Raw genomic sequence first — 10,085 nt, 5'->3', positions numbered from 1 at the left:
TAATGGATATTCCTGGCCCTAAAGTCAATGTGCTGGTATCAGTGTGGATGTGGAGTTGATCTAGAATGCTGTCCTCGATCTTCCTCTTCCTGACTGTGTGGCATGAGCATTTGTATAGTCATTCATTTCTTTGACACTTCTTCTACTCTCTTTTCTTTTCCTTTATTTTCTCTTTAAGTCCAATTGTACAAGATAAGGTATATAGCAATTTCAAATTAGTCATGTATGATTTAAACACACAATCTATGGAAAATATTTAGTGCACAATCTGGTGTGTTGTAAGAGCTCCATAAATGCTGGCCGGGAACTCGAGTAATGGTAAGCAGCACTGGCAGCAACACAATGCTCCAAATGTTCCTGTATCTGGTTATTTCAGGTCATCGATGAGAACATGGCTTCAATGCAGTGTTGTCATATATTGATCAGAGTTCTCCAGAGAAACAGAACCAATGAGATAGGTACATGGAGAGAGAGATTTGAAATTGGCTCATGTGATTGTTGGGGCTGGCAGGTCTGCTATGTGCAAGACATACCAGCAGGCTGGAGATTCTGGTGAGTCGATGTTATAGTCTTGACTCATAAGGCATTCTGGAGGCAGAATTTATTTCTTGTCTGGGAAGCTCAGTCTTTTCTCTTAGTACTTTCAACTGATTGGATGAGGCCCATCCACATTATGGAGAATAATCTGCTTTACTCAAAGTCTACTGACTTCAGTGTTACTTAGGTCTAAAAAATAACTTTCACAGTGCAGTTGGCGCTGGTTTTGACCAAACAATTGGTCACCAGGGCCAAAATGACACTTAAGATGAATTACTCATCATCTGCCCTGGACTCTGAACTGGTATGGCATTTAGGTAAACTGTTGTTTGTCTCTCCGACTCGCCTCTCTTCTGGTCTCCTTGGTCAAGCCATTTATTTCTCTGTGCCACAGTTTTGTCCTCTAGAAGATCTTCCAATTGCTCACGTCTCTTTGTCTTCACATAGGAAAGTTGGTCATTGTATAAGAAATATCACACAAATATGTAACAGTCTGGAAGAAGCAAATATAACTTTTTTTTTCTTCTCTTCAAGATACAAAATTAGCAGAGTCCAGTACTTCAGGAGGTGAGAGGTACTGACAAGTCACTGCTCACCTTAAGGGTATGGGTAGATGGCTGGCTCACCTGACAATTCTCTTCTCAGGAGAGAACTGAGTAAAAATAGGCCTTAATGCATTCATAGGACTAAATTAAGATGGCTCAAGGGGCAGTGGACATCAGGACTGGAGATGACTCCCTTGTGAACCTAATGGCATGAGGCAGGAGAAGTGAAAAATCCTTGCAAAGGAAGCTGCTGACCCACAAAGGCTGAACTACTGTTGTATTATTTTCACTAAATTTAAAAATATTAACTTTTTTTCACAAGCGTATTTTCCACAGGGTGAAAGCATGAAGAATACCACTTAAGCAGGAGAGAAGGAAAAGACAGAGAATAAGGATTTAAAAAACTGAAAGCAAGAACAAGGAAAAAGGAGGGGAGAAAAAAAGGGAGTAGAGAGAAATGTTTCTAGACAGATGGTACGTGCAGTCATTATCATCAACTCCAGGAACTGATTACTCCATTTCTGGTGAGAAGCATACAGAAGGGTGGATGGGACACTTACCACTTCTCTTTCTATTGTTTCTTGAACCTCCAGGCAGGGCGAAGGTGGCCGGGAGACCTTCCGAGAAAGAGGGAGTGTGTGTTGGGTATTTTGCTTTCTACTAAACTAAGCTTCTAAATTGAATTTAATTATAAGCCTAAGTAGAAGAGCCATAGAATTAGAAATCGGCTATTGAAGAAAACAAAAGCTAGTCATTCCTACTGTCAAACTGGGAATAGAGCAAATCTCATATTTGGGAGGTTGGAACAGTGTCATGACCAAGCAGGAGCCAAGGCAGTGGGTATTTAGACAGAATATCCAAAAAGCAGCAGCTAAAAGTCTCTGTGATCACCATAACAAAGCCATTACATCCCTCTGTAGGAATAGGAATGGGATAGGATATATAGAGCCTATTATACAGAGAATGGGTAATCTTCCAAATGGGCTGAAACATGGACTTCCATCATGAGTTTTCTAGGATATAATGCTTAAGGGATGGGTTGATGATATATTCTAAAGGGCCTAAAGAATCCAGGAGCGAGGTAGCCAGGGAGTTCTGAGTCTGGGTTCCTTGTGAGGTGGCAGTCAAGCTGTTGGCCAGACTACAATCATGTGAGGACTTAAGTGGGCTGGAGGATACACAAAGAGAGGTCAGTCTCATGGCTCTCACAGGAATCCTTAGATTCCCATTGCAGGGACGTCTCTACAAGGCTTACCAAATGTCTCGTCCATGTGACAGAGGGGCTGACTTCCCTTAGTGGGGATGATCCAGGAGAAAGCAAGTGAGGAGGAAGCCTGGAACTTCTAATGACCTAGTCTCTGAAGTCACACGCTAGCACTTCTGCTCTAGCCCATTCATTAGAAGTGGGTCACTGTATCCAGCCTACACTCAAGGGGAAAGTAACTAGGCTCCATCTCTTGAAGAGAGAGATGGCAAAGAATTTAAGGACGCAAATTAAAACTAATGTAGATAATTTGGCATCAGAACTTTCTAGAGATTTTCTACCTTACACCTGGTGCCTCCCATCCCAACAGGTATCTGGGACAGAAAAACAAAACAGAAAGCTAGTATTGTGGTGAAAGGGACCAAACAACAAGATCCTAGCAAACACGGTGTGTAAGAGAAATGTTAGAGGCAACACATGTGAAATATATTTTGGAGGAAGATTTCAGGAAGACACGCAGTAAATTTCATAAGCAGGAAGTAGAATGAAAAATAATCAAATATTTTTTAAAATTTATAAATGACGTGATTATCAGATGTAGTAGAATGGACTATTTTAATGATGATGTTATTGGATAAATAAAAAAGTCTAAGAATGAGCAGAGGAAAGATAGGAGATAATGTGTTTGCTTTTGGAAAGGCTGAGTCTGTGTTATCAGTGGGCCTTCCATGTGCAAATTACCAGCAGGCTATTGAAATACTAACATGGAACTGATCAGTGAGTCTGGGAAATAGGGGTGGATATGGCAATTGTCTCCGTTGAGCAGTAACATAAACCAGGAAATAAATGAACTGACCAAGAAAGAAAGAGTGAAGAAGGCTAAATTCAGACTCATGAGAAACAGTTACATTTAAGGGAAGGAGGGAAGAAAGCAAGCTGTTGAAACTGTCCAAGAAGAGTTCAGAATACATGGGACCCAAGAGATAAGAGTATTGTGGAAGGAAAGGTAAGTGGAATCAGCTTACACTCTCAAATTCTGAGAAGTCAGGAAGTTGAGGACTGTGTGGGACACTGTACTTGGAAGTTGTGTCCTCTGTGATATCTAAGGGAGGGTTGTAAGTGGGATGGGAAGGGAGGCAAAACACGTGGTATGGTGTTGAGTAGTGAGTGCAAGACTTCGGTGGTGTGCTGAAACAGGTTTCATCTGGCTCTCTGGCTGGGTGGGGGCAGGCCCTGATTTGTAGCGTTTGCCAGATTTCATGGTGTCAATACTTCCATCCTAGTCAATTACAAGCTATCAATAGTTTAACAGTTGACTCACAAAATCCCTGAAAATTTGACAGATGGTTCTCACAAGTCTGTATGAGCTGGTTGCAGTATATCACTGGAGGGGACTAAAAAGATGAATGGGTATGAAGAAGTATTCTTTTGAACTTTTTGGAAATAGATATGGTAACTGACACTTATGCACTCCACCGTGGAAAGGTGTGGCATACCCTTAGAAAGCCTCCAGTGCTCTTCCCAATATCCAGAGGGAGGACAGAGGAAAGTGTCACAGTGGACACAGCAGACAGTGTCACATATCCATGTGGAGCTCACTTTCCCTTAGTGTCTCTCCCTCCTTCCTTTCGGTCACTTGTCCCCTAGGGCTAACTTCACCTCACAACAGCTACATATCTCCATGATGAATCTTTGCCTTGAACATTCGCATTCTTCATGGCTGAAGTAAAGGAGAAGAAGGAGGAGGGGGAAGAGGAGGAGAAGAAACAAGAAGGACTTTCTAGTACTTGTCATCTTGCAGTAGATTATTGATATGTCATGTTTATAGCCTTCTCCCCAACCAGGGATAAGAACCAGTGAGGGATAAAGGGACCAAGAAGGGAGCAGAAGCATATTCTCCCACACTCAGAATACATGAGATTCCATAGTGAAAGATTAGCTACCCACTACCTCTTTCTGCCAGAAAACTCATATTTCTCACCATCACTGTGATTTTGGTCAATGAAATTTTTGGTCCTGAGCCATCACCTCTCCACAAAGGAATCCCAACAAAAATGGTACAAAGACAAGGATGCTCTTCTAAACTCTAAGTGTTCCTTTTGTGTCAGAGGATAATGTGCTTAATGGAGAACTTGAAGAAACTCGGTGCCAACATTTATTCATGGTGCATGTTCTCCCAAGCCTAAAATTATAGGACTTGAAAGCTGTGTGAGTTTAAAGCAAATTGATCAAGACCACAAATGTTAATAAAATGCATGACTGCAGTCTGTATGATCTCAGAGGAAATACCCTTGGGAATCACACACTGGTGTTTTTTTTTTTTTTTTTGTTTTGTTTTTTAAATTTTTTTTAAGATTTTATTTATTTATTTGAGAGCGACACAGTGAGAGAGAACATGATCGAGGAGAAGGTTAGAGAGAAGCAGACTCCCCATGGAGCTGGGAGCCCGATGCGGGACTCGATCCCGGGACTCCAGGATCACGCCCTGAGCCGAAGGCAGTCGTCCAACCAACCGAGCCACCCAGGCGTCCCACACACTGGTGTTTTGCACTTGAGCTTAGAATCCTCGGTTTTTAAATGAAACTTTATTGTGATTATTAACTTGCAGAAATTTTAATTATCCTTTCAATGCTTGAAGGTTCATAATGGAGAGGTGCCAGAAAAATCCCACTGCTAATTAAATCCAACTGAATATCTCCTTTACCTGAAGATATGGAACTACTTCTTGTTTGTCAAATCCCTTTTAGCCAAATAACCACTTAACTAATCTCAAATTGAATATCTTATTTAAGATTTTGAATTATCCTTTCTCTCCAGGGAGCTGCTGTTGAATATTGTAATAGCATCATCTAGGGAAATATTTCTTACCCTCCTGACTAGAGAAAAGGGGAAAAATATGTTTCTTTATATCGTTAAGTAGATTGAAATCTGGGAAAATGAGCAAGCTGACATTTTAAAGCAAAGAACATTAGAAGAAGATAGGAATGGTTTCCATAACTGCGTACAAATCCTAGTCCTGAGTTCACAGAAAAAGAAAAGAGGATTTGGATCATTTCAAATTTGGACTAATTTGATTCTTCTTCCTGAGAATTCTAAATCATGGATCTAATAATCATTACCCCAAATCACCAAATAATGACCTAGAAGCCCTGCAGGTCATTAGGTGCAGAATGACCTGGACATCAGTGTATTATGAGAAAGAAAAGAGAATCAAATCTGGCTGTCACTTGCTAGCTTTGTGACCTTTAATAACTCACTTAAATGCCTTGAATTTCCGTTCAAACGACATTTGAGACATCTCTGAAATATTGCCTACCTTTCTGCCATTTGGGACTATTTTTATTGCAATAATATCAACAAAAGCGTATTATGAAATTAACTAAATTATTTCTCTACTCCTACCATGGAATGGCTTGCTATTTCACTTAGATAAAAAATCCCATGTCCTTTCAATGGTCCATGATCTGACTCTGCATTGTCACTCTGACCTCAGATTCTGCTTCACTTTTCTGTGTTCTTATTGCTCCAGCCACACTGACCTATTCCCTGTCCCTTGAGAAATAAACTCCTACACTAGCCCTCTGCTCTCACTGGTAGCTATTCTTACAATATTCTTCCCCTAATTTTCTACAGGACTTGCCTTACTTAAATCTCAGTGCCTCACTTAAATCTAACTTAAAATTTCAACACTTCACTACTGCTGGCACTTCTTACCCTTTTTGTTAAAAGATAATTTGTTTTAAAATCTTTGAATCTCATATAAACATCTGTGATGGTAAATTTTAATCTGTTAACTTGGAAGGTGTTTTTGCAGAGATTATCATTTAAATTGGTGAACTTCACATCAGCAGATTGCCTTGCATGGTGTGGGTGGGCCTCATCCAATCAGTTGAAGGTTTGAATAGAATCAAAAGAAGTTCCCTTCTTTTAGACTGGAACTGAACCATCAGTTCTAGATCTCCAGGTTGCTGGCCTTCAGACTAGAACTGTTACACCAGGTCTCCTGGGTTCTAACCTGCTGGTCCGCACTGTTGATTTTAGATATACCAGCTTCTGTAACTATGAGTCAGTTTCTTACAATTTCTCTCTCTCTCTCTCTGTCTCTTGTTCTGTGTGTGTGTGGGGGGGTGGTGGGAGTGTGCATGCATGTGTGTCTGTGTATCCTATTGGCTCTGTTTCTTTGAAGAGTCTGGAGTAATACACCAAATTAACAAATATCAAATATTTCATTTAACTCATCAATTAATGAGTGAACCAGTAAGATGTGAAGACAGCTTCTTACATTAATTGCACTTACAGTATCTATGAGTCGGGAACCTATGTATGGCTTAAACTAAAAGACACTGTTTAGTGTCTCACCAGACTGCAATCAAGGAGATGGCTAGGGGAGATTTATCAAATGGAATATCAGCTGGGGAAGAAGCCATTTTCAAGCTTATTCAGATTGTTGGCAGAATTCTTTTCCTGAGGTTGTGGAACTGAAGACCCTGGTTTCTTGCTGGCTCTCAGCTAGAGTCTGTCCTCCCTCAGTTCTTAGAGGCCACCTATAGTTCCTAGAGACTGACTACAGTTCCTTTCAATGTAGATTTCAACAATATGACCACTTTTCAGGCAGAGTCTTCAGAGCAATTCTGCTAGCCAGACAGAGGTTTATATAACATAAAGTAATCATGGAAGTGACACTCTGTCATCTTGTTACAGATCCCAGTCACACTCAAGAGGAGGGGGTTACCTAAAAGCATAAATACCAGAGGGTAGATCACTGGGGTGTACCTTATAGTCTGTCCTTTATAAAATGAAGGTCAGTTAATGGCTCAGACTCCTTTAGAATCATATAATATCCAGTGGATCCACTACCTAAAACCCAGTTTTCCATTGGAAAGATACCAAATAATGTATAAATATTCCTAAAATCCTTTCTAAGCAACACCAATAAAAACAAAAATAAATAAATTCCATCATCTATCTCTTTCATTAGAATGTGAGCCCAGGGGCACCTGGGTGGCTCAGTGGGTTAAGCCTCTGCCTTCAGCTCAGGTTATGATCTCAGGGTCCTGGGATTGAGCCCCACATCAGGCTCTTTGCTCAGCAGGGAGCCCGCTTCCCCCTTTCTCTCAGCCTGCCTCTCTGCCCAGTTGTGATCTCTCTCTCTCTGTCAAATAAATAAATAAAGCCTTTAAAAAAATGTGATCCCCATTGCAGAGATCCTTGTCTTTTTTAAAAAATTATTTTTATTAACATATAATGTATTATTTGCCCCAGGGGTACAGGTCTGTGAATCATCAGGCTTACACACTTCACAGCACTCACCATATCACATACCCTCCCCAATGTCCATAACCCAACCACCCTCTCCCTACCCCCCAACCCCCAGCAACCCTCACTTTGTTTTGTGAGATTAAGAGTCTCTTATGTTTTGTCTCCCTCCCAAACCATCTTGTTTCATTTTCTTCCTTCCCTACAGCCCACACCCCCCAGCCCTGCCTCTCAAATTTCTCACATCAGAGAAATCATATCATAATTATCTTTCTCTGATTGACTTATTTTACTCAGCACATACTCTCTAGTTCCATCCTCATCATTGCAAATGGCAAGATTTCATTTCTTTTGATGCCTGCCTAGTATTCCATTGTATATATATACGACCTCTTCTTTATCCATTCATCTGCTGATGCGCATCTAGGTTCTTTGCATACTTTGGCTATTGTGGACATTGCTGCTATAAACATTTGGATGTATGTGCCCCTTCAGATCACTATATTTGTATTTTTAGGGTAAATACCCAGTAGTGCACTTGCTCCGTTGGAGGGTAGCTCTGTTTTCAACTTTTTGAGGAACCGCCATGCTGCTTTTCAGAATGGCTGCACCAGCTTGTATTCCCACCAACAGTGTAGGAGGGTTCCACTTTTTCCACATTTTTGCCAACATCTGTCATTTCCCAACTTATTAATTTTAGCCATTCTGACATGTGAGGTGGTATCTCATTGTGGTTTTGATTTGTATTTCCCTGAAGCCAATCAATGTTGAGAACTTTCTCAGGTGTCTGTTGGCCATCTGAATGTCTTCTTTGCAGAAATGTCTGTTCCTGTCCTCTCCCTTTCTTGATTGGATTATTTGTTCTTTGGGTTTTGAGTTTGGTAAGATCATTATAGGTTTTGGATACTAGTCCTTTATCTGCGAATATCTTCTCCCATTCTGTTAGTTGTCTTTTAGTTTTGACTGTTGCCTTTGCTGCGCAAATCTTGGCTCTTGATGAAGTCCCAATAGTTCATTTTTGTCATAGCTTCCCTTGCCTTTGGCAATGTTTATAGGAAGAAGTTGCTGCAGCTGAGGTTGAAGATGTTGCTGCCTCTGATCTCCTCAAGGATTTTGATGGATTCCTGTTGCACTTTGAGGTCTTTCATCCATTTTGAGTCTGTCGTTTTGTGTGGTGTAAGAAAATGGTCCAGTTTCATTCTTCTGCATGTAGCTGTCTAGTTTTCCCAACACCATTTGCTAAAAGAGACTGTCTTTTTTCCATTGGACATTCTTTCTTGCTTTGTCGAAGATTAGTTGACCATAGAGTTGAGGGTCTATTTCTGGGTGCTCTATTCGGTTCCATTTATCTATGTGTCTGTTTTTGTGCCAATACTATACTGTCTTGATGATGACAGCTTTGTAATAGAGCTTGAAATCTGGAATTGTGATGCCACCAACTTTCACTTTCTTTTTCAACATTTTCTGGCTACTCAGGGGCTTTTCTGGTTCCATATAAATTTTAGGATTATTTGTTCCATTTCTTTGAAAAAAATGATATTATTTTGATAGGGACTGCATTAAATGTATAGATTGATTTAGATAGCATAGACATTTTCACAATATTCGTTCTTCCATTCCATAAGCATGGAACATTTTTCCATTTCTTTGTGTCTTCCTTAATTTCTTTCATGAATACTTTATAGTTTTCTGAGTACAGATTCTTTGCCTCTTTGGTTAGGTTTATTCCTAGGTATCCTATGCTTTTGGGTGCAGTTGTAAATGGGATCGACTCCTTAATTTTTCTTTCTTTTGTCTTGTTGTTGGTGTATAGAAATGCAACTGATTTCTGTGTATTTATTTTATATCCTGACATGTTACTGAGTTTCTATATGAGTTCTGACAGTTTTGGAGTGGAATCCTTTGGGTTTTCCACATAAAGTATCATATCATCTGCCAAGAATGAGAGTTGGACTTCTTCTTTGCTGTTTCAGATGGCTTTTATTTCTTTTTGTTGTATGATTGCTGAGGTTAGGACTTCTAGTACTATGTTGAATAGCAGTGGTGATAGTGGTCATCCCTGCTTGGTTCCTGACCTTAGGGGAGAAAGCTCTCAGCTTTTCCCCATTGAGAATGATATTTGCTGTGAGTTTTTCATAAATGGATTTGATGATATTGAGATATGTACCCTTTATCCCTACACTTTGAAGAGTTTTGATCACAAAAGGATGCTATACTTTATCAAATGTTTTTTCAGCATCTATTGAGAGTATCATGTGGTTCTTGTTCTTTCTTTTATTAATGTATTGTATCACATTGATTGGTTTGTGGATGTTGAACCAACCTTGCAGCCCAGGAATAAATCCCACTTGGTCATGGTGAATAATCATTTTAATGCACTGTTGGATCCTATTGGCTAATATTTTGGTGAGAATTTTTGCATCTGTAGTCATCAAGGATATTGGTCTGTAATTCTCTTTTTTGATGGGGTTGTCTGATTTTGGGATCAAGGTAATTCCTCATAAAAGGAGTTTGGAAGTTTTCCTTCCATTTCTATTTTTTGG

Source organism: Neovison vison, chromosome 2 (assembly GCF_020171115.1).
Source record: "Neovison vison isolate M4711 chromosome 2, ASM_NN_V1, whole genome shotgun sequence".
NCBI classification, from domain to species: Eukaryota; Metazoa; Chordata; class Mammalia; order Carnivora; family Mustelidae; genus Neogale; species Neogale vison.
Note: the sequence above shows the minus strand (reverse complement) of the source record.